This window comes from Orcinus orca, chromosome 21 (genome assembly GCF_937001465.1).
Source record: "Orcinus orca chromosome 21, mOrcOrc1.1, whole genome shotgun sequence".
Classification (NCBI taxonomy): Eukaryota; Metazoa; Chordata; class Mammalia; order Artiodactyla; family Delphinidae; genus Orcinus; species Orcinus orca.
The window spans coordinates 13,782,812-13,806,479 of NC_064579.1; the positions used below are offsets into that span (position 1 = coordinate 13,782,812).

Consider the following 23,668-nt stretch of genomic DNA (forward strand, 5'->3'; position numbering starts at 1 on the left):
CTCCCGTGGCCGCACTACATCATAACTATCTTTTCATACTATCTCTATATTCCTTTAATCTGACTTTAGGTGACAGTCCTAAAGCAAATGATGCTTTTACTTTCATATGCCTTAATGTTAAAATGTACACAGAATTTGTGAACTGACAATTATTAGGAGCTAAAGACTATTTTACTATCTAAATTATCATTGTCATATGTAGTCTCACAATAGGAAAAATTTGACAACCCTCCTCCATGGAAGCTGTCTAGGAAACACATCTTAACAATCTGAAAACGTCTCATGCCACGGGCGTTCTCGGCTTCCTGCTATTTTCTCCCTCCTGCTCCCCTCCACCACCACCCTAATGAATATTCAGCCTGCATCCATCAACCAGGAATTTGAATAGGATGCTTCCTGTTTTTCCTATTAAAGATTAACTGTTGTCCAGGGGAAAGGGGATTGTTTGGTAAGACCTTGCAGCTGGGAATTCCTGTTTATTTTTCATTCTGACCCTGATTCTGGGGATAACATATATCCGGTAGTTTCAAATAATGTCCAGTGCTCTGTTAGCCCTGACTCTAACTATAACCTGCCTACCTCTTTCATCTCACTGTGAGAAATTCAAAGTCAGGGACCAAGTCTTATTTAACTTCACTTTTCTGGTGCCCAGCATGGTGCCCAGAACAGAGCAGAAGCTCATAAAATGTGTTGAATGGATGAAAAGCATAGTGATTATAAGTTCCAGGGAGAAGTGGTCATAAACATCCATCCATTGTCCTTAGGCTAGAAAAGGATAAAGAGAGATGAAGATTCATTTGCGCCCATTGTGTGTACTTTCTGGCGAAGTGGTGATTACCTAGGTGTGTCGTGGGATGACCGAGTGGGTCCTGGAACTGGGTTTTATTCTTCTGTCTTTCCCAACAGTGGAGTTCTCCACATTTCTCCCAAGTGCTGAGTAGCTTCTGCAGCTTCACCTGGTTACCGGGGCTCCGTGGATCACGGATGCTGTTCCTGGTTTGTTGCGTGTACTTCAGAAGTCAATCGCCAAGGATGTTTCGTGAGCCCTCCGTGGTTGTTACTTGGGTAAACTGAGATGTTCTGGAAGAATTAATTCACAGGAAGGTAATGGTTTTGTCACTTGCCAGAGAATTATGAGCAAAAACATGTTTGAAAGCATGATTCTACCAAAGCCGTTTATAAATGTGTGGATATTTGCCATTTAAATCTTATAGATTCTTGATCTATGACTTGGACTACGTGGGATGAGGAAATGCGCCATGAGGAAATGTCTGGGAACCTCTTCACAATTAAAAGGAGATCCATGAGTTCCTTTCCTGAAGACCTTATGGATGACGTTTTGCATTTGCCATCTGGGGGAAAAGATAGAAACAACTTAGTATTTCCTTCATACTCATTTTTAAAGGCTGCAAATGCACTTTACAAACATCATTTCATAAATCCTTAAACCAAGCCTGGGAAACAGTAGATATGCTTAACATTTGCTAAAATCTTTCAATAGCTTCCTTTCGCCCCAGGGATAAATTCCTAACAGCGAAGTCTGCTTCCACTCTGAGCTTTTCCTCAAGCACTGACCTCCAGTTACACTAAACTTCTAGCCTCACTTGCATTTTCTTGCTTTCAGTCCTTTGTGTCAACTGTTCCTTCTTCCAGGAATACTCCTCCCTCCTCTCCCCTCCCCCACTCTTAGTCCTTCAAGTTGAGAAATCTGAATGTTGCCTCCTGGAGATGATTCCTGCACTAGGTTAGGTTCCTTTATGTTTGTTTCCTCACAGAGGGAGCTCCCAAGAGAAATTCAGAGCCTACAGTGCCTCCATTTTCAGAGTAATCACAGCTTTTTCGAAGTTACTTTAGATGTTCATAGGAAATATGTGCGCTCAGGACTAGCCTCCTGTGATACTCCATGGCCTCCTTTTGTGTACGGGAAATGACGTCCTGTCAAAAGTTGCTGCCAAAATTGCATTTTAGAAGAGCCAGGAAGAGCCTGTCAAACATCTTGCCGTGTAGTTTGGAGGGTTTCGTTTTGTCAGATTACCTTAGCCGTCCAAGGAAAAAGTCAATCACGCCTCAGTCCTTGACGTCTTCCTCTGGGTAGTTTAACGTATTATTAGTAGTTGGACCATAATTCAAACTCCATTATTAGGAATGTCCAAGGAGTATATGACTTTCCTAATTATATTAGGACATGCTTTTATTTAATATTACTTAAAATAAGTAGTTAGTATGCAGATGCTTAGAAGCCCTGGGGTTATATAAACTGCTTTGTGATAGTATTATTTTAATCGCAGTAGGTATTTATTATTCTTAACAATGTACAGAGCAGCAGAAGGGTCAAAAGAGCAGATTCTGAAGAAAACAATGCCACTTGTGATACATAATATCTCTGTGGCTCAGTTCCTTCATCTATGCAATGGAAATGACAATGGTACCTACCTCATGGGATTACTATGGGGGTTAAATGAAATAATGCATGTAAAGTGTTTAGGATTATATACAGCACAAGGTAAGCTCTCAATAAGTGCTACCTATTTTATTATATAAAATATGTAGGTGCTCCTTTATATTTCCTGATGATGGAATTAGCCATTTCCTTTCTCAAATTGATCATCTCCTGTAGGTGCTGCAAAAGTTATAGCAGTTATGGGACAGTGAGTTTTAGACTTAGATCTAGTTTTCCCTTCCTGTGGTGCTAGGAAGCTGACCTAAACTCTCTCGGGTCACATAAGGCCCATGAGCTCTCTGAGGATCAGAAGTACTGCTTCCTCCTTTTGAACCCCTGTGGTCCGTAGCTTGGCGTGGGACAGACTGTCTCAGCCACTTGCCTCCATGATGGCGTCTTTTATCTCTTCTCCCATCAGTATCTGGATGGCCAGCTCTCTCCCCCACGGGGCCATCACCCAATTGATCTAATATCATTAGGCCAGCTGTGTCTTGCCCATAGATTCTCAATAAATGTGTGTCATGAGGGGCATGCAGATGACAAACAACCCTTTCCCATGTGAACAGATGAGAAAACAACTGCCTTATTTCAATCTCAATTTACTTTTCTTCATTTTACTGTCTTGGTGAAAAGTCTGAGGAGGATTGACCATAATTTTCTTAACTAACTAACTAACCAACCAACTAACAAATACCTCAGGATCTTCAGAGGCCTGACTCCTGTTTCAAGGGACAGCTGAGAACATTATTTTATTGATGCGTTACTGGTTAACAAATGTATTAGCCTAGTATTCAAGATAGGGCTATCAAATGGAATTATAAAAGGAAAGAAGTTTTAAAACTTCTATTAGGATTTCTCAAATAGATTTTATTGGACATCTTTGGTTTTTATTGATTAGAGGCATAGTGGACATATTTTTAAAGAATCTCCTGCATGTAAAGGTGAAAGAAAAGGCCCTCTGATGCGCGTAGGTTTTATTATTTTCCATCCCTTCTTCAAGAGCACACATCCTGTAAAAAACAGACAAACAAACAAGATCACCACTCTTTTTTTTTGCCACTTGCCCATCAAACATGGCTTCTGCTTCTGATTGGATAACTGATTCCAAGCTCTTCCCAGACCCAAGTCTGAATGAAGTCTCCACACTCCTTCCCATCATCTGTCTTTCACCAGTTATTGTTGTATCACAGAAGGATATTGCTCTGGAAGTAACACTTTCTAATTCTCCTCTGTCATTTATTATTTTGTGAAGAGAATCAAGGAGGAAGCAAAGTTGGTCAGCTATTCATTCTATAGCAGCCTGACTCCTGCAGTCCTGGGTCTCAATTTTCCATCTGTCTGTTGAAGAACCTGCACTTCGTTGGAGGAGGCTTAAGCACCCTGAAGAGCTGTACTATTTTTTATTTACCTGCAGGAAAAACTGGAGGAGGTATCCAGGATTTGTAACAGTCCATTGTTAAGGGCATTCTATTTCTTAAAAATTCCATTCTGCAAGGACTATTAAAATCCATCCCATAGAAATACTTGACTTGAATACCATTATCTATTTAGATGGTAAAGTTCTGTGGCTGTTATAATATGATAGCTGATTCCTTTGCTAAGCTCTGTGTTTGTTTATTAATCCCTGGAAATCATTATAATAAAGTTAATGGGAGGAAGGAGGTCCCTGAACTTAGTGTGCTTGGCAGTTCCTGAAAACAGCCCAGAGTTAGTAACTGGATGGCCCCCTGGTAAAATCCATGCAAACAGGAGGTGAGAAAGCCTGTGGAATGCTTACTCCTCCTCCTTCACTTAATTATTTATGTTCAAGTCACTTCCTTGGGGCCATGTCCTTTTAAGATGGATCACTGTAAGAATATTTTTATTAGAGCATGTTTGAGGGCAGATTGTTTTACAAATATATAAAGGTACAATTAATATGCCCCTAGCCTAAGGTATGTTATATTTGCTGTGTATAAGTGCTAACTAAAAGTTAGTGGATTCTGATAATTTGAGAAGAATCCATAATGTGTAAACAGAAGATTCAAGCCAACTTGCAACTTAATCACTTGTTTAGAAACTGCTTCACCCTTTACAGTACGTCTGATTTTGTTTCCTTATGAAAATAGTTAACATAAATAAAGTTTTCACAATTAGTCATTGGTAAAATGAGGATTAGAAGATTTTTCTGCCTTGTAGCATTGGTATAATAGTTGATGGAGGTAATCTGTATAAAGAATTTTGAAGAGTGCCTGGCATACAGATGGTTCTTTAAAAAGCTTAGGTAGCATTATTGTCATCATTAATAAATGAGCTTGAATCTATGATCAGTCTAGATATATTTAGTAGTCAGTACAAATTTAGGTCTCAAAAAGTCACAACTGTCCACTGTACTCTAATGTTTTAAATCTGCAGGAATACTACCTTCCATTTTTTCTTTCTCTCCTAGCCCTTAATTTAAGGAAACCATTTGGTTTAAATATCTGACAGGAGCCTGGCAGCAAGATCTAAAGTCACGGTTTTCTATCATTATGGAGACAGGTTTCTCAGGGCCATTTTTATTTTCAAAAAAACCATGTGTTTTATAAGCATTTAAGAATATGCAATGAAACTTAGAGGATTGCTAGGAGAGAAGCAAGGATTGTAAAAAAGCATGTTGTTGGTAAAATGGCATGTGAAAATACAAAATATATATATATATATATATATATATATATATATATATATAAAAGAAAATGGAAAATTTCTCAAATGTCTGCATTGGGAGACTTCAGGAAGGTGGAGAAAGCCCATTTCCTGACCAAAGGTTTCTGAAGAAGGAGTCAGGCCATTTGTCTCGTAGCCTTGACCTGAGTCTCAGACTGGCCTTCCCTCCCTCCCTCCCTCCAACCAGGTGGAGCAGACAACAGGGGCCTTTGCTTTAATTCTATAGTTTTAGCTCAATCATTAGCCCTTCCCATTACCCACATTTCTGACCTGGATGTAATCACCCCTCCTTTGTGCCCCCACAAATGTCTGTCAGCAGCCAGAACACTACTGTCCTTATCTGATTAAGGTTGTTGACCTAAAACAAATAGACTGCCAGCTATTTCTCCAGCAAAAATGGGTTTAATTGGCATCAACAAAAGATTGCAATTCAGGGTTTATAACCATGACGAGCCATGTGCAAGACCACATACAACAAAGGAACACTTAAAGAGGGGAAAAAGGATTTGGGAGGGCCACAGTAAACAAAGAATCCATTGGAGGAATTGAGAGTTCCAAGCAGAGTGGCTTTCATTGGCTGAGTCGTGACAGTCTCTCATTGGCTGACCTCTTGCTAGGCAGGAAGAGGAAGTTTTTCTTTTTCTTGGTGAGCTCAGCTATCCTCTTAGGGAGTGACAGCTCCCCTGTCTGGCTTCCTGATTCTATTTTAATTGAGATTTCTGCTTATTAATTTTTACGAGGTCTAATCTCCTTACAATTTTCTTCATGGTAAAGACTCTTTGTTATCCATCTTTATATTCCTATGTTTAAAACAGTGCCTTGCATTTAGTTAGTGCTCAAGATATGAATAAAATAAAGTTTAAATGAAACAGTTGTAGTGTAAGTGCCCGACAGTATGCTTTTTATTGCCAAGGCAGCCATTTTGAAGACATTCATCTCGAATAAACATATTGCCAGCTGCATGACACAGATATTATCAAAACATCTAGGCAAGAAACCAGGCTGCCCCCACCCATGCAGGTCCCTATTCAGGAAGCCCTGAGTAACATAGAAAACTGATCACTGGAGTGACCCCACTTCTCCCTACCCACGCCCTCATTCCAGCTCTGAGCTTTAAATTCACCAATAAAGAGTGAATTCTCAAAATGCTAGATACCCAACCTTTGGACCCTAATAAAGGCAGAGCTCCTGGTCTGCATTCCCTTCCACTGTGACCTCACTGTGTGGCTCTTGGGCATGCCATGTACCCTCCAGGACCTGTGAATAATAAATCTTGTCCTTCAAAGTTCCCTGATGGTTGTTGCTGAGGTGTGTGCTGCATCATGATAAAAAAAAACAAGGGCTGGTCCAGCCACAACACTGCTTCAAGTTGGGGAAATGTCTGGGGGGCTGCCATAAGTAGCAGGCCCCAGGCGAGTGTCTCAGGCATTCCTAACCGATAGCATCACATTAATAGGCTGAGACCCACACAACAATCAAATAAAATGTTATCTTGTAATCTGACATAATTTAGCTACTCAGTAAAGGGTAGCTGTGATCATGATGATAAATACTATGTTATTGCCATGAATGACATTTCTCAAAAAATGTAGTTTAGCCTTATAGACCATATTTTTTTAAAGTTATCACACTAAGAAGGCTTAAATATTCAGTTGAATTTCTCTGTTATCTCTAGAATATGTTCCTGAACATATTTCTTTTACAAAATAAATTTTGTTTTTCTTGTTATGAAAAGGTTAGGTGTTAATTATAATTACAAAGTATAGAAAAAATTATGCCTAGGTTTGTCATCCAGAGATAACCATATTCATATATAAAAAATGTTTCAGCCTCTTTTTCTATGCAAGTCTTTTCTTTTTTTTTTTTTTAAGTCTTTTCTTTTTAATATAGTTGTGATTCAATCCTTGGTTCATTTAACAAATATTTATAAAATGCTTACTACCTGCCAGGATACGTATACTGTGATTATATAAATAACTTTGCGTCCAACCTTTCAGTTAATAGAAGAAACAAACATTTGCCCATATTATTAAACACCCTTTGTAAATGTAATTATGCTATCCCTTCTTGTTGGACGCCTGGGTCCTCTGCAATATTATAATGCTGCAGTAATGTTTTGGATGTTTAGGATGCTTTGTTTAGGAAAGAATCCCAGGTCTGGATTTACTGGGAGGAAAGCTGTGAACACTCTGAGATTTTCGATACAGTTACCCACTTACTTTCCAAAATGAGGTACAAATGAACTGAATGGAGAGTCCACTGATATACAAAAATATAGAAAAATATATAGAAACATACAGAAAACACATTTTCTATATAGGGAATATAAAAAAATATAGTTAAAAAAGTATACCTCAATTTTAAGGTTTAAGTGACAAAACAGCGAGGAGGTGGCAGTCAACCAACTTCGCTTTTCTAATACTTGACATTCATCTGAAGTTGCCAGCTTGTCAGGAGGTTGTGCCCATACTCGGAAAGAGCCGGAGGACTCTGGTTGAGGTGTCTCGTTCCTAATCCAGTGTCTCCTAAAAGCACAGAACCTCGGTAATTTAAACGAGATGTCTCTCTGGTATGCCTAGAAGTGCCTAAAACTATGACAAAGCCGGGACAAATATAGCAAGAGTTTCGTATAACAAGTAAAATCAAGATTTCTTTAAAGGCTTAGAATTTCTTTCTTGTTAAATATACTTATTTATTTTTAGATAAGAGGAGCTCTGGCCAAAGCAAGCAGTGTAATATCTTCTTTGTGTTGTCTTGAAGGAAATTAGCCAGGAATTTGACTCATTTTTAGCATGACATTCCAGGAAGTCTTTAAGCTGACTATAGGGAACTGATACTTTCTGAAAGTAATTTTTGCCAAGAGACACAGACTTCTGAGGCAGAAGATGTAGACACCGCACGCATATTTCAATTCAATTACATTTTCTTTCCTTTCTCTCCCCTACCCTGTGTCTTCTGTCTGATGTATGATATACACCTTTAGGAAATGTAGGTGACTTCAATGATATTTCAAGATTTTCCTTACTACTAGTGAGTGAGTATACAGCTTAGAAATTTGGTTGTGAGTAAAAAGTTAGAGTATTTACCTGTCTAGCTCTTGAAGCCCTTTCCCAAGGCATTCATGTAAAGGCTGAATGTTTAGCTAACTCCTATAAATGCAAAGATTTGTCATCGCTTCACTGGTTACAAGTATAATACGCGTGAGGTCCTGATTTCAATCCCCACATGACACTGTTAATTGTATTCTGTTTCATAATCAGACTACCCCATCCTCCACTGAATTGGTGCGTGGTGTTTAAGGAGAGCGGGAGGAGATAGACTAGTGTGTGTCATTCATTTTACAAGGAAGCCCAGATAAAAGAGTAACGGCAGATCACTCACTACAGATTCATCACCAGCATGGGAGGAAACTGCATTAATGGTGGAGTAGCAGCATATTTATGTGTATGAAGGATAGTTCATCTCAAACTCTAATATATAAAAGCACTATTTACAAATAAAGACATATTATCATTAACCACTATCAGCGTAGGTCCCTTATTTTCTTATCTAGCTTATTCATTCATTCATTCAATAAATATTTATGAAGGGCTCACATGTGCCAAAGTTCATAAGTGAAAGGTTAATTCTTTTTATTTAGAGAGGGTGTGTCATATGACATAACCTTTAGCAAATCATAAAACCAACCAAAACCCTAGTAAACCATCTGAACTACGAGTGACTATGTGACTTGGGTATGTCAATATATGGGGAGCAACTACATTGGTATAGAAGCAATCTACACAAGGTAATTGACTTCCTGATAATAGATACGGCCGACTAAAATCAGCCAGGGTGAAAAGGAAAGAGGGCTGGGTATGGGAATGTAGAGAAACTAACATTCCGGGGACTCTGGAGGGAAAACCATTAAAGACGATTTAGATCGATGATGGAAAGGGGACCACTTTTTCTCTTTAAATCAAACCAAGATTTTGCCATCTTAGTGATGGAGGAAGGCGGGAATTCCTTAGTGGTGCAGTGGTTAAAGAATCCTCCTGCCAATGCAGGGGACTCGGTTTCGATCCCTGGTCTGGGAAGATTCCACATGCTGCAGAGCAATTAAGCCTGTGCACCACAACTGCTGAGCCTGCACTCTAGAGCCCACGAGCCACAACTACTGATCCTGCATGCTGCAACTACTGAAGCCCACTTGCTCTAGGGCCCGTGCTCCACAACAAGAGAAGCCACCGCAGCAAGATGCCCATGCACCGCAACAAAGAGTAGCCCCTGCTCGCCGCAACTAGAGAAAGCCCACGTGCAGCAACAAAGACCAAATGCAGCCAAAAATAAATAAAAAGAAAATGAAAAAAAAGAAAAGCTGGCTAATTAAAAAAAAAAAAAAAAATGGAGGGAGGAGCTTCTGGGAAAGAGCAGCTTAACCAAATCAGGGATTCACCTTTCCCTGGAAACCAGTGCCTCTTCTGCTGTCTTAGGGAGACTTTTCTCCTCCTATAGGACTTTGGTTCAGATGTGGACATCTTATGCATTAGGTCCCATAGCATGATTGAGACAAGGCTACTATATTTCCACATGACATTTCTATTCAAGGGCAGCTTCTCTCAACCTCTCCCTCCATCTACAGTAATGAACACGGCTCCTCTCCTGTAACTCAATCCACTGCATGTGAAGGAGGCACCTAGCCCTCCTCGTGTCACTTGGTGGGATTTGAGACTTGGAGAATCAGTGCAAGAAAATGCTAATGCTCTAGCTACTGCTGTTGCTGTAATAAAGTTCTTTGTCTCTGACCCAGGAGTCTCATATCTCATGTCAACATCCCTGATCATAGGTTAACTTGTTAGTTTGCAAGTAGAGTAAAATCTCAGACCTCTTGCAGTTCTTGACAGTTTTGTTGACACAGATGGGACGCCAACTGAGACACGGCTTTCTGGAACAGGAAGGATGAGGGCCTCCAGGGCTAACAAATGGGATTTGAGGAAAGTCCATGGGAATCAGTAGGTAACATATTTGACTGCATTTTTTTTTTTAACTAATGCCTATTTCCAACCAGCTTTTAGTTTATTTAGTTGTTTCTTTTTCTTAAAAAACCTTTTAAATTATTTATTTATTTGGCTGCACTGGGTCTTAGTTGCAGTATGCGGGCTCTTAGTTGCAGCCTGTGGGATCTAGTTCCCTGACCAGGGATCGAACCCAGGCCCCTTGCATTGGGAGCGTGGAGTCTTAACAGCTGGACCACCAGGGCAGTCCCCTAGCTTTTTCTGTTCTAGATTCTTGAGTGGAATTCAGAGTTAGTCACTGTCAATATTTTTAAATAATGAAAGCACTGACTATAGCAGTTTTTCCTCCAAATTGAAAGAGCAGCATCTGCTCACTGGTAATGGCCATGGAAGTCCCTGCAACTGGCCCAACAGGGAGGATGGAAGGAAAATGGCTGGACCAGCTAGAGGCTGCCTGAATGTAGGGGTCTCCCTACATTCTGCTGGCTCATGGGGAAGCATCATAAACCTCCAGAAAAGTTCAAGGGATTCAAGACAAAAGGGACCATTACTTGGTTTACTGGATTTAGCTGGGGACTCTGGAAGCGTTTGTGTGCAATGGATGGGCAATGCCAGAGGTGCGGTGAGTAGGTAGGTGGGCCTGAAAGTACGATGTGGGTGGGGCAGGTGAGGGTCGCATCTTCCAGAATGAGATTGAGCATGGAAGTTGCAGTAGGGTCTAGTTGAGGAGAATGCAGAGCAGACACAACATGAGATCAGAAACTGTGGTGGGACCACAGATCATCAGCACCTGGCACATCAGGATGATGCCCGTCCTTTCTTTCACCCGTCCTGCAGCGGAGCCAAGGTGCCAGAACAGCAGACAGACCTCTGGGAAACTCAGGTCCCTCCTGGGGAAGAGGGAAGAAGAGCGAGGAGGACAATCTTTAATATTCAACTGCCTGAGTTTAAATCTTGAATTGACTCTAATTTAAACAAAAAATGACACACGTACTGTGTTGAAATGGGGCTGAAGAGCTAATTTAGGTTCCATTACAGAAAAGGAGATAAAGTTACATGTTTAAACACCTGAGGTTTAAGTTTTGACCTGCTGTATGAACACGTTCTGAATCCCCATTGCCTGTTTGAGGACAATCTTTTGTTCCCTTTCTTTCTGGAAATCTCTATCTACTCGCTGCTCTGCGTTAGTCATGCTTCTGTGACTCATTGCTCTGCTCAACAAAAAAAATCCTTTCCTTGACCTGTCATGCCCTTTAAGCTACATCTGCGTTTCTTATCTTTCTTACCTAAGTTTCCTGTAAACATTTTCACTGTCTTTACTTATTCAATTCCCGTTCATTTCTTAAAGCCACTCTTATTTGGCTTCGATCGCCACTATTCTACTGCCATGGAGCTTATAAAGTTCACAAAAATTAATTGCTTCCTTTCAGGTAGCCCCCACTCCCCGTTCTCCCATCTCTCTGTGATATTTATCAATGTTGACCAAGCTCTCACTTTCCTTTTTCCCTTATAAAATTCTTTTTAATTCTACTTTATCTTAAGTTAAACTTTTCCTGGTTCTAACTTTCTTCAGGTCTGGTTAATTTATTCCAGACACTGAAGCTCCCTTTACGGGTTTACTTATTCAAGTCACACATTAGACTGAATCGTGTCTGTTTATTTTCAAAAGGTAAAGAAACAAATTACTGTGGCGAAATCTAGTTGGTGACCCAGGTACACGGCCACCAAACTAAAGAGCTGGTGTCTGGAACTCTTTCTGTGCAGAGTGGGAAAGCACTAAATCACCCCAGCGATTTGTGCTATCTGGCAGACACAATCTGATTTATGTCGCACACATTTGCATAAATTAGTCTCACTTTCCTTATTCCTGTTTAACTCTCTCAAAAGGAAGACCTCCCAGCCTTTGGGAAGATGGGAGCCAGAAGGCTGAGCTGTGGTGACCATCTGACATTGAGGAATGTTGGCCTGTAATTAGCCATCATAATGACTGCAGGGGGATGAACTGAGCTATTGACACAGAGAAGGCTAGACCCTTGTTTGCTCCTCAGAGAGAACATATTTTGGGGTTTTCACTCATTTTTGCAGGGATAGCACATATTTGGGGATGCTGAAAGCTTAATCAACTGTAGACCTCTGCTCTCTGATTTGGAAAGGGCATTATATATAGTATTGTTTGTTTGCTTTTTGTTTTTTTGTTTTGTTTTGTTTTGTTTTTGCGGTACGCGGGCCTCTCACTGTTGTGGCCTCTCCCGTTGCGGAGCACGGGCTCCGGAAGCACAGGCTCAACGGCCATGGCCCACGGGCCCAGCCACTCCGCGGCATGTGGGATCTTCCCGGACCGGGGCACAAACCCGTGCCCCCTGCATCCCCGGGCAGACTCTCAACCACTGCGCCACCAGGGAAACCCTGCTTTTGTTTTTAACTACAGTTTATATTCAAATAGAAACAAAGGTATATGCTCTCTGAAATGACTTCAGATGATGTTTTCTTGAAATATTGCTGTTGAAATATGAGGATGCCACATAGAAATGTGGCTTATCAAATGCAAGCACACGGGGTTAGGGGACCAAACCCCTGCAAAGTGTATTTCCTTGGTGGACTCAAATACTTCTTTCTGTCCATCTCGGAGTATTTTTAAATGAGACATTCTTCCCACGCCCTTTTGTGGTTCCTGCAAATCCCCAAATCAACTCAAGTTGTAGTGTTTTCCTTTTGATAAGTGAAAGACAAAGAACCTGTTGAAGAACTCTACTGAGAGAAAGATCTCATTTGTAGAGGATTCGATAGGAGCTCAGACCTGTTCTCTCTTAGTTACTACTTCCTCTGTCTCTTTTGGTTTGGTTTTGTTATAAGAAGTAGCTGGTGGGACTCCCCTGGCAGCCCAATAATTAAGATTTTGCCTTCTAATGCAGACGGTGTGGGTTCAATTCCTGGTCAGGGAGCTAGGATCCCACATGCCCTGGGGCCAAAAAACCAAAACATAAAACAGAAGCAATATTGTAATAAATTCAATAAAGACTTTAAAAATGGTCCACATCAAAAAAAAATAAAAGCCAAAAAAAAGAAAACCCCAAAAAACAAAAAAAAGAAATAGCTGGTGATTAGTATCCGTTAGTTATCACCATGGAACAAACCACACAAAATCTCATTGACCTTGAACAAGAAGTATTCATCATTGCTCTTGACTTTATGGGACAACTGAGCAGTTCTGTGGATCTGCACTGGGCTGCCCCATAATCTGTATTCAGTGGGTAGGGTGGCAGGGGCTGGATTAGCTAGAATGGCTTCATGGGATTAGCCCGTGTGGCTGTTGGCTGCCTGTGAGCTGGGGCAATGAGGTGATGGAACCGCTTGATCCCCATGATCAGGCAGGCTAGGCTAGGCTTGTTCTCACTGTGGCTGGACGGGATTTCAAGAATGAGAGCAGGGACTTTCCTGGTGGCACAGTGGTTAAGAATCCACCTGCCAATGCAGGGGAGATGGGTTCGAGCCCTGGTCCGGGAAGATCCCACATGCCATGGAGCCACTAAGCCCGTGCGCCACAACTACTGAGCCTGTGCTCTAGAGCCCACGAGCCACAACTACTGAGCCCGCGTGCCACAACTACTGAAGCCCGTGTGCTCTAGGGCCCATGCTCCGCAACAAGAGAAGCCACCGCAATAAGAAGCATGCGCACCACAACGAAGAGGAGCCCCTGCTCACCGCAACTCGAGAGAGCCCGCGTGCAGCAATGAAGACCCAACTCAGCCAAAAATAAATAAATAAATAAAATTTATTTTTAAAAAAAGAACGAGAGCAGAGGGACTTCCCTGTGGTCCAGGGGTAAGACTCTGTGCTCCCAATGCAGTGGGCCCGGGTTCAATCCCTGGATGGGAAACTAGATACCACATGTTGCAACTAAAAGACCCTGCATGCTGCAACTAAGACCCAGCACAGCCAAAATATAAATAAATAAATAAATAAATATTAAAAAAAAAAAGAATGAGAGCAGAAATGAGGCTCAGAACTGGCCTAACACCATCTTTACCTTATTCTATTGATCAAATCCAATCAGCAGGCCAGCCCAGACTCAGGGATGGAACAAGAGCCTCCACTTTTCGATGGGAGAAGCCACCGAATGACATTGCCAAAGGAGCTGAGGTGTATATACAGAAGGGAGAAGAAATTAAGGAAAATTTTGCAATCCATGTACTACAGGGATATATCTTATAGATTATTATTTTTAAACACTTTGCTAACAAACTTACCCAAGCACTTACACCAAAGAACATGCTGAGATAAGGAGATAAAGAATCTGGTAATGTGACCAAGACAAAATCTTCAGTGTTTCAGAATATTGCATGACTCTGACTTCAGATTAAACCAAAGGGTCTTCCTGGAAGGAAGTGAACATCACAGTGAGCTTTTTGAAAGTAAGTATTGATGAAAGTTCCTTTACTTTACATAGCTTCTCCTTCATGCAGATTAAACTTCAGTGGTTTTTCACATCAACATGGCCTGTGACCTGGGATGTAATCTAGAGGTTATCTAGTCTAATGTTTTTCAAACCTGCTCAGTTCTGTGGACCGTGGGGTTTGCATGGAGGTGTCCCAGAGGCCCCCTCCTGTTGGGAGGAGGCACAGGACAAACAGAAAGGATAGAGTTGGCATGTGAAGCCCTTGAGTGGGTCTAGGTCTGAGCTCTAGGCCTTCCACATGAATCTTCCTATTTTGTATATTGGGCTTTGATATACAATTTCATTAAAGGTAGGAGTTTCCACAGCTTTTTAAAAGGTTGGAACTCAACAAAAAACCTGACAACCCAATTAAAATATGGGCAAAGGACTTGAATAGACGTTTCTCCAAAGAAAATATACAAATAGCTAATATGCACATGAACAGATGCTCAACATCATTAATCATTAGGGAAATGCAAACCAAAACCAGAATGAGATACCATTTCACACCCATTAGGATGGCTGTTAAAAAAAAAAGAAAAAAAGAAAGAAAAAACCCAGAAAATAACCACTATGGGCAAGGACGGGGAGAAACTGGCACCCAGTGCACTGTTGGTGAGAATATGAAATGGTGCAGCCACTATGGAAAACAGTATGGAGGTTCCTCAAAAGATTAAAAATAAAATTACTGTAAGATCCAGCATTTCCACTCCTGGAATATAACCAAAACAGTTGAAAGGAAGAACTTGAAGAAATATTTGTATACTCAGGCTCATAACAGCATCATTCACAATAGCTAAGAGGTGGAAGCAACCCAAAGCCTCCATCGACAGATGACTAGAGAAACAAAATATGGTCTATTCATACAATGGAATATTATACAGCCTTAAAAAGGAATGAAATTCTGACACATGCTACAACATGGATGAACCTGAAGACATTATGCTGAGTGAAATAAGCCAGTCACAAAGAAACAAATACTGCACGGTCCTACTTATACGAGGTACTTAGAGTAGTCAGATTTATAGAGATGGAAAGTAGAATGGCGGTTGCCAGGGGTTGCAAGGGGTGGGGGAGGAATGGGAGGTTAATGTTTAATGGGTACAAAGTTTTAGTTTGGGGAGATGAGACAGTTCTGGAGATGGATAGCAGTGATGGTTGCACAACAATGTGAATATACTTAGTACCACTGAACTATACACTTGAAATGGTTAAAATGGTAAATTTTATGTTACATATACTTTACCATAATTTGTTTTAAAAAGGTTGGAAAGCCTCTGATCAAATCTAACCCCTCATTTTATATTTGCAAAATACTTTGCTTTCTTCACCCACCAAAACAACTTGAAGATCTTTACACATCAGTCCTGCAGGTCTGCCGAGAACTGTTTGAACCACTGCTCGCTATTCTGCAACATAGATGCACCACAAGTTATTTAACCGGTTCCCCGATGACAGGCAGTGAGGTTCAGTCTTTTGCCATCCTATCTATCTTTTTACTCCTGCCACCCCTTCTGAACTGTGAGCACCTTCCAGGGGCGTAGATTGCATCTCATTTGTTGTTGTCTCTCTAGAACACTACACAGTGCTCCAACCTTGATAGTTTTATTGATTAAAGAAATGAATGAATGTAGGCAATATACAGTCCAGCTAATATAGATTCTGGTCTGGATTCACTATGAATGGACTCTCTGACCTTGGGCAAGTCCCATCACCTTTCCAGGCTTCAGTTTCCCTACTGGTATGAGTACGTGAAAGGAGAGGTGCTTCCAGCTCTGAAACGCCATGATCCCAGTATTAGATTGACTCAGGATCTGACCCGATTTTCAGCCTCAGGAACAGAGGAGGCAGGGAAGAGTCCTTCTCCTGCTGTTGGGTAGAGCCTCCCCTTTCCTGGGCCACCACTGACAGTTCAGCCTGTTCAAAGCCTGACCATTTTCACCTGGGAGCAGACACATCTGGCATCAATGCTTTTGGCTCTACAGTGAGATGAAAATCCTTCTGTAAGGGGCATTTGACTGGGTTAGAGACTGACAGAGCAGTTTCACACGGTTAACTGCTATTTGCATAAAATGTCCCCACAATGCAGGGCACTGTGCCTTTTCTGCAAAGAAAAAAACCGGCACTAACAAAAGGCCTCACAATGTTGGGAAAATGGATGTTAACATTTCTGCCTGACTGATAATCTCTGATGTTACCCTTGGGAAGCCCCAGCTTTCAGAATGATTTATTTGTCAGGGTTTAGAGGTTTTTACTCCTATAATGGGCAGCAGAGGGAAGCTCAGTGCTTGAAGCAAACTGAGGAAGGGTTTATATGTTTTCTGGGGATTTTATTTGTTTTTGATTTCCAAAGTGAAATTTCCATTTCGAACAAAGAAGGAACAAAAAGGGACAAAGAACCAGTCAGCTGGTTTTGTTTGGTTTGTTTTTCTTTACATGACATTTTCCTTTTTTCAGTGCCAAACTCTGAAACTGAATGTTTGGCCCTCGGGGGTGAAGCAGAGGGTGAGTTTTTTCTGACTTTTCCCGGGATATCTTGGGTTTTATATTTCTTTGGTGTACAGAAGCCTTGTAGAGACATTATAAGAGAATTCACGGGAAGAGATCATGCCAAGGGGCCAGAGCAAAACCTGCTTTGTAGCACACGGCAGGCGTCGTGAGTGGGAGGGATGCCAAAAGGCCAGAACACCAGGGCTCCTTTCCAAGGGAGGACACAGGACACTGTCTATGTCCGTCCTCTGCTTTCCCTTCACTCTTGCATTTGACAATCATCTAACCTTGGTTAAGGTCCTGTGTGCTTCTCTATAATGTCCATGTGTAAAATAGCTTTCTTTCCACTTGCTTCCCCAAAATGCCCCATTATTTTGAGAAAAATACCAAAGTTAACACGTGGAATTTGAATCCAGGATTCAAATCAATACCTTTAGAAATAATGTCAACTTGAGGTCTATCCTGGGTTCTTGGCATTGTAAATGAAAAATGTTGCTGCCATATCTGTACGAAAAGGATGTTGCAGCCATCAAGCAAGCACAATACAGCTGCCCGGACAGCGGGATGGAAACAGGATGCCCACCATCAAGCCATCAGCCACTGCAGCGCTCCCGCACCCAAAGGTGCACCCTGAGGAGACTCAGGATGAGAAAATACAGGATACTGGCTCCAGGTAGCTGAGGTGCATATCAAAGGAATGATTTCAGTGAGCCCAGACTCTTGCATCTTCCCATATAGAAAAGGGCTAAATTCCTTGACTTGAGATGTCTGGTTTTCTTTAATGAACAGTAACCTTTTGATGTTCTGACTACCTGGTTTTTGTCACTAAAACTCCTAGATATCCTGCTCCTCCCTACCTCTTCGGAGCATTCCCTCAGAGCCATCTGTGATGCTGTGTCCTGGGCTTGAGTCCTCAGTTTTGTCTGCCAAATAAAACATAATTCTCAACTTTTAGGTTGTGCATTTTTTTTTTCAGTGAATAGTATGGAGTCCTAGGTGTGTAGATGAAGGTCCACTTAACTATTCAACAGATACGTATTTACGGCCAGCACTGAAATAGGTGCTCTGGGGTAGAACACATGGTTTCTTCGCTCACTGGATTAACAACGTGAGAGAAATAAGAAACATTAACAGATATCACAGATATAAGAGATATCACAAGGCTGCTTTTGATTAAGTACCAAGGGAGTGGAAGAAGTAGTAATGGATGCTAAGTGTGATGTCTAAGAAAATCTGAACTGAGGGGAATCAAAACTTCATGGTTATGTCTGTAGAGCATCCTTACCTCTATAATCTCAAAAAGGTGATGTCACCTGGTAGACAGCTCAGAGTTTGGATATTAGTAACTCCACCGATAACACTCCCCGACCTTGAACTTGTCTCGCACATGAAAGGTTTTCACTCCAGTAAGAAAGGAAAATGACTAAGATGACCTCCATCAGAGGGATGTAACGTGTAATTCATTAATTAAAGGAAAATTCTTCAGGGAGCCTTACACATCCCTCGTGATAGCAATTGCTGCAGCCTCCCTTCTGATTTACCATGGAACAGTATTTGGGGACAAGGCTTTGGCATAGAAAATAAGATTAGAATCGCTCTTGCAAGACATGTAATTACAGGGGGCTTTAAATTGACAGTGGCTGACAAGATTTCTACCTGCACGTTAGAAAATCAATGGCAAACACACTTTTCAACTTCAGGCAGTTGTGATGGCTGCCCCTTAATTGACAGCCAGGGAGAAACGTGCAACTACCTGTGGTTTACCTAATATTGGCCTCTATATTTCTTTACAGGCTAATAACATGGTTTCCAATCTCCCTCTGCCTTTCCTCAGTCAACTCTCTGTAGAGGAGATTAAATTTAATTTTCTTCATTATCACTCCATCCTGACGGGGAATTCAAATGCATCACTTTGAGATCTAAAAAAAAGTCTCAACTCAAGAGTAGATAAATGAAAGAAGACATAAAATATGGTTCATAAAACTGTTCCCCTGTAATAGTTAAGTCCCTCTGCTAATTAGAGAGAATGTGCTTTTATAGTTTCTTCCGACATACTTTAAAAAGAATTAGAAAGACTTGTACTCAGAAAACTATAGAACACTGATGAAAGAAATCAAAGATGACATAAACTGATGGAGAAATATACCAAGTTCTTGGATAGGAAGAATCAATATTGTGAAAATGAACATAGTGTCCAAAGCAATCTACAGATTCAGTGCAATCCCTATCAAACTACCAATGGCATTCTTCACAGAATTAGAACAAAAAATCTTACAATTCACATGGAAACACAAAAGACCCCGAATATCCACAGCAATCTTGAGAAAGAAAAATGGAGCTGGAGGAATCAGGCTTCACGACTTCAAACTGTACCAAAAAGCTACAGTAATCAAGACAGTATGGTACTGGCACAAAAACAGAAATAGAGATCAATGGTACAGGATAGAATACTCAGAGATAAACCCACACACATATGGGCACCTAATTTACGACAAAGGAGGCAAGAACATACAATGGAGAAAAGACAGCCTCTTCAATAAGTGATGCTGGGAAAACTGGACAGCTACATGTAAAAGAATGAAATTAGAACATTAACACCATACCCCAAAATAAACTCCAAATGGATTAAAGACTTAAATGTAAGACCAGATACTATAAAACTTTTAGAGGGAAACATAGGAAAAACACTCTTTGACATAAACCACAGCAAGATCTTTTTTGATCCACCTCCTAGAGTAACAGAAATAAAAACAAAAATAAACAAATGGGACTTAATTAAACTTAAAAGCTTTTGCACAGCAAATGAAACCGTAAACAAGACAAAAAGACAACCCTCAGAATGGGAGAAAATATTTGCAAATGAAACAACAGACAAAGGATTAATCTACAAAATATACAAATAGCTCATGGAGCTCAATATCAAAGAAACAAACAATCCAGTTAAAAAATGGGCAGAAGACCTAAACAGACATTTCACCAAGGAAGACATACAGATGGCCAAGAGACACATGAAACGATGCTCAACATCACTAATTATTAGAGAAAGGCAAATCAAAACTACCATGAGGTATCACCTCACACTGGTCAGAATGGCCATCATCAAAAAAATCTAGAAACAATAAATGCTGGAAAGGGTGTGGTGAAAAGGGAACCCTCCTACACTGTTCGTGGGAATGTAAATTGTTACAACCACTACGGAAAACAGTATGGAGGTTCCTTAAAAAACTAAAAATAGAACTACCATATGACCCAGCCATCCCATTACTGAGCATATACCCTGAGAAAACCATAATTCAAAAAGAGATATGCACCACAATGTTCACTGTAGCACTATTTACAATAGCCAGGACATGGAACCGATATAAATGTCCATCAACAGATGAATGGATAAAGAAGATGTGGCACATATTTACAATGGAATATTACTCAGCCATAAAAAGAAACGAAATTGAGTTATTTGTAGTGAGGTGGATGGACCTAGAGTCTGTCATACAGAGTGAAGTAAGTCAGAAAGAGAAAAACAAATACCGTATGCTAAGGCATATATATGGAATCTAAAAAAAAAAAAAAGTGGTACTGATGAACCTAGATGCAGGGCAGGAATAAAGAGGCAGACATAGAGAATGGACTTGATGACATGGGGTGAAGTGAGAGTAGCATCGACATATATACACTACTGACTGTAAAATAGTTAGCTAGTGGGAAGCAGCAGCATAGCACAGGGAGATCAGCTTGGTGCTTTGCGATGACCTAGAGGGGTGGGATAGGGAGGGTGGGAGGGAGGCTCAAGACGGAGGGTATATGGGGGCATGTGTATGCATATGGCTGATTCGCTTTGTTGTGCCACAGAAACTAAAACGGTATTGTGAAACAATTATACTCCAATAAAGATGTAAAGAAAAATTAATAGCAGGGTTCAGTCATGTGTGTGTGTCTATGTGTGTGTGTTTACTGAGGTGGGAGGGGGGAATTCCTAAATAAAAACAAGAATTTACAATTGGCCTTACAATTTTTTACAAGTGTTTTCTAGTCGCCCAGTTGGTTTGTAGAATAAAACTCATGACACTAGTTTGTTTTTTGGTTGGACACTATGAAATCACCATTTTGTGGGGCAAAAACTACTGAATATTGGCAATTTCATAAGTGTCAACCTAATAAGTCAGCTAAAAGCCTGGTGACTGCGTGTGCAGTGTGATTTCAGGAGTTCTACAAAGGACCTATAACCTTAAAATTAGATCAAGCTTCCTGTTTCATGAGTAAATAAGTTAATAACCATATAATAATAAGTAGTAAACAATACACATCATAATTTGAAATAAAGTACAAATGAACAACATCAGAGTCTTTCCTTTGAGCTAAAAGAGACCAGCAAGCAGCAGAACCCACGTGCCTAAAAGGGGGCATGGAAAGGAGGGGGCTGTCCTCTAAGGAGTCTCTGTAACAACGTTACCAACCTTCTGGGGCTACCCTTTCTGGAAGGTCATTTTTCCAGCTTGAGTCAGTGTATTGGCTGAGGAGGGGTGTTCTCAGGTCCATGCAGATCCACTGGATCCTCACTAATCTCTGCTGTGGGGAGGCTGGATTATTCCTCATCCAAACTCATGGCCACTAAGGTATGACTGGTCCTGCTGTATGGCCTTTTGGGTTGAGATTGAGAGACTGAACATACAAAGGGACAATGACCAGGCTGTAGGTAAAACTAGGCTCTGACCCACCAACTGCAGCAACTGCCCAGGAAATCACCTCCTTACCTACCATAACGAGCCCAGGAAGCCAGCCTGCTATAAGTGAGATGTACAGAAGGTCAGACTGCTCTCTCTAGTGACAATCCAGGAACACAAACAATAACTTCCATAATAATCAGCCCCAAATGGACAGAACTTGGGTGATAACTGACAGCTTCCCTGTCTCTGCTTCCAACTTAGGACCAGAGAAAGCCAAACATCCACTGTTAGCCAATCACACGGATGCCCTACTAGTTAGCCTGCCGACAGCTTCCTCACGCCAGCAGCCTCCAACCAGGGCACACCTGAAGCTTTCCCTTTTTTCCATTAAAAAACTTCCCCATTCCTCTGCCTTAATGTGCCAAAACACAGAGTGGGTGTACCACTCAAGGTTCATGGTTGCAAATAAGAGAAACCAACTCTGGTCCACTTAAGCAGAAGGGGAATTGACTACATGCATTCATTCATGTGGGAGTGACCTTACCCAGAAAACAGGTGAATGTTGTTTTTGGCAGAGCAAACAAAAACTTAGATAATACAGCGGTCTGTAGTCCTCCAAAGGCCCATTGTATTTAAACAGATATACTGAATATTATCTATGGTAGTAACATTTCATGGTCAAAGGTGTGGGAGAGGGGGTGGGGGCAGGGAGATGATCAGGAAACAAGTCTAAAAAGGCACCGTAGAGGTGCAGTGGGGGGTTGGGAGGTGAAAAGTTTATAAGAGGGAAGCAGGCAACTCTTAGAAGCTATGTGTCTACACACAGGCCAGATCCCCAGGTCATAGGAGAGGACAGCTGGCAGCCAGAAGGTCAGCAAAGCCAAACTACAGAAAGAGACTGGTTAAGATGGGCCATTACTGCCGCTGGTCATGGGATGCCCGCACACTGGGGCAGGAAACAAATTCCTGTTGCTTTGTTTCATTTGCTCCAACCTCAGAATCCTAGGCTTTCTGGTCCTCCCAAGACTCATCCATCAGTAGATCTCCCACAGATATGCAGATGGCAGGCTGGCAGGTGCCCACATGTAGGGCACTGTCGTCGCTGTGATTTCAGGCTATGCTTGAGCCCCAGGACAGCACTAGCTTTTGAAGCTGCTTGTTTAATGTTGCATGCTATTTGATTTGGGTTCCCATCGGGCCTAGCTCACTGTTGCTCTGGGTAGTGTTTGCCCATCAGGCAAGTGTATTTTTTAATCTTCTGATCTTTGACTTATCCTTCTGGGGCAAGGGGAGAGGCCACTCATTCCTTTTATTCTTTCTCTTTCCCTCCAGGGTCATGGGTCCTGGAATCTGAAGCTCTTTCTAACTTCTGACCAGTCTGTAGAATTTTCTTAACTAATTCATTTTTACTCAACTTTCTTATTATTCACAGGGCTTCCCTTCATCAGCTGTGCCCAGGTTCCCTAGCGGGGAAGACTATGTTTTTTCTGCATAATTAGTGCAATCATTTATTTTGTGCAATGCTTTACTGTTTAGAATTTCACATACATTCTCTTATATAACAGTAACAACACTGTGATGAGACCCTTACTACGATAGCTATTTTCTAACAGGATATGCATACACAGGAAGTGTATACTATCAAGATTTAAATATTTAAAAGGAGAGAGCTAGGAAAAACCCAATCTTATTGCATACTCTGCGCCTAATCAAGATCCTCTCTGATTTCAGCCCCACAGATAATTGCGTGTCTCTGTCTTTCCTAAGTTGAATGTTCTATAGCTGCAGAGATACTCCAGACATTTCTCCCCTCTGGCTTCAACGCGCTTTATTTATACTTGTAAAATCTCACAGCAGAAACGCCACTGTCCCCTCAGTCACATCAATCTCTGCTCTTTCTGTGTGCTACCACCGAACTGTACACAGGCTGGCTGCTTAGTGTATGCCTGGTACTGGGCTA

At 41.2% G+C, this 23,668-nt stretch overlaps 1 long non-coding RNA gene across 1 annotated transcript in view; it reads right to left on the reverse strand.

The window, feature by feature from the left end:
- LOC117195639 (uncharacterized) overlaps positions 1 to 23,668 on the reverse strand; it is a 206,891-nt gene that overhangs the window by 22,469 nt on the left and 160,754 nt on the right. Inside the window, exons 8-11 of the long non-coding RNA XR_007474587.1 lie at positions 14,367 to 14,494; positions 14,147 to 14,254; positions 7,479 to 7,650; positions 839 to 1,352 (exon numbers count right to left, since the gene is read on the reverse strand). This is a non-coding gene — a long non-coding RNA (uncharacterized LOC117195639). The remainder of the gene's footprint in view (positions 1 to 838; positions 1,353 to 7,478; positions 7,651 to 14,146; positions 14,255 to 14,366; positions 14,495 to 23,668) is intronic.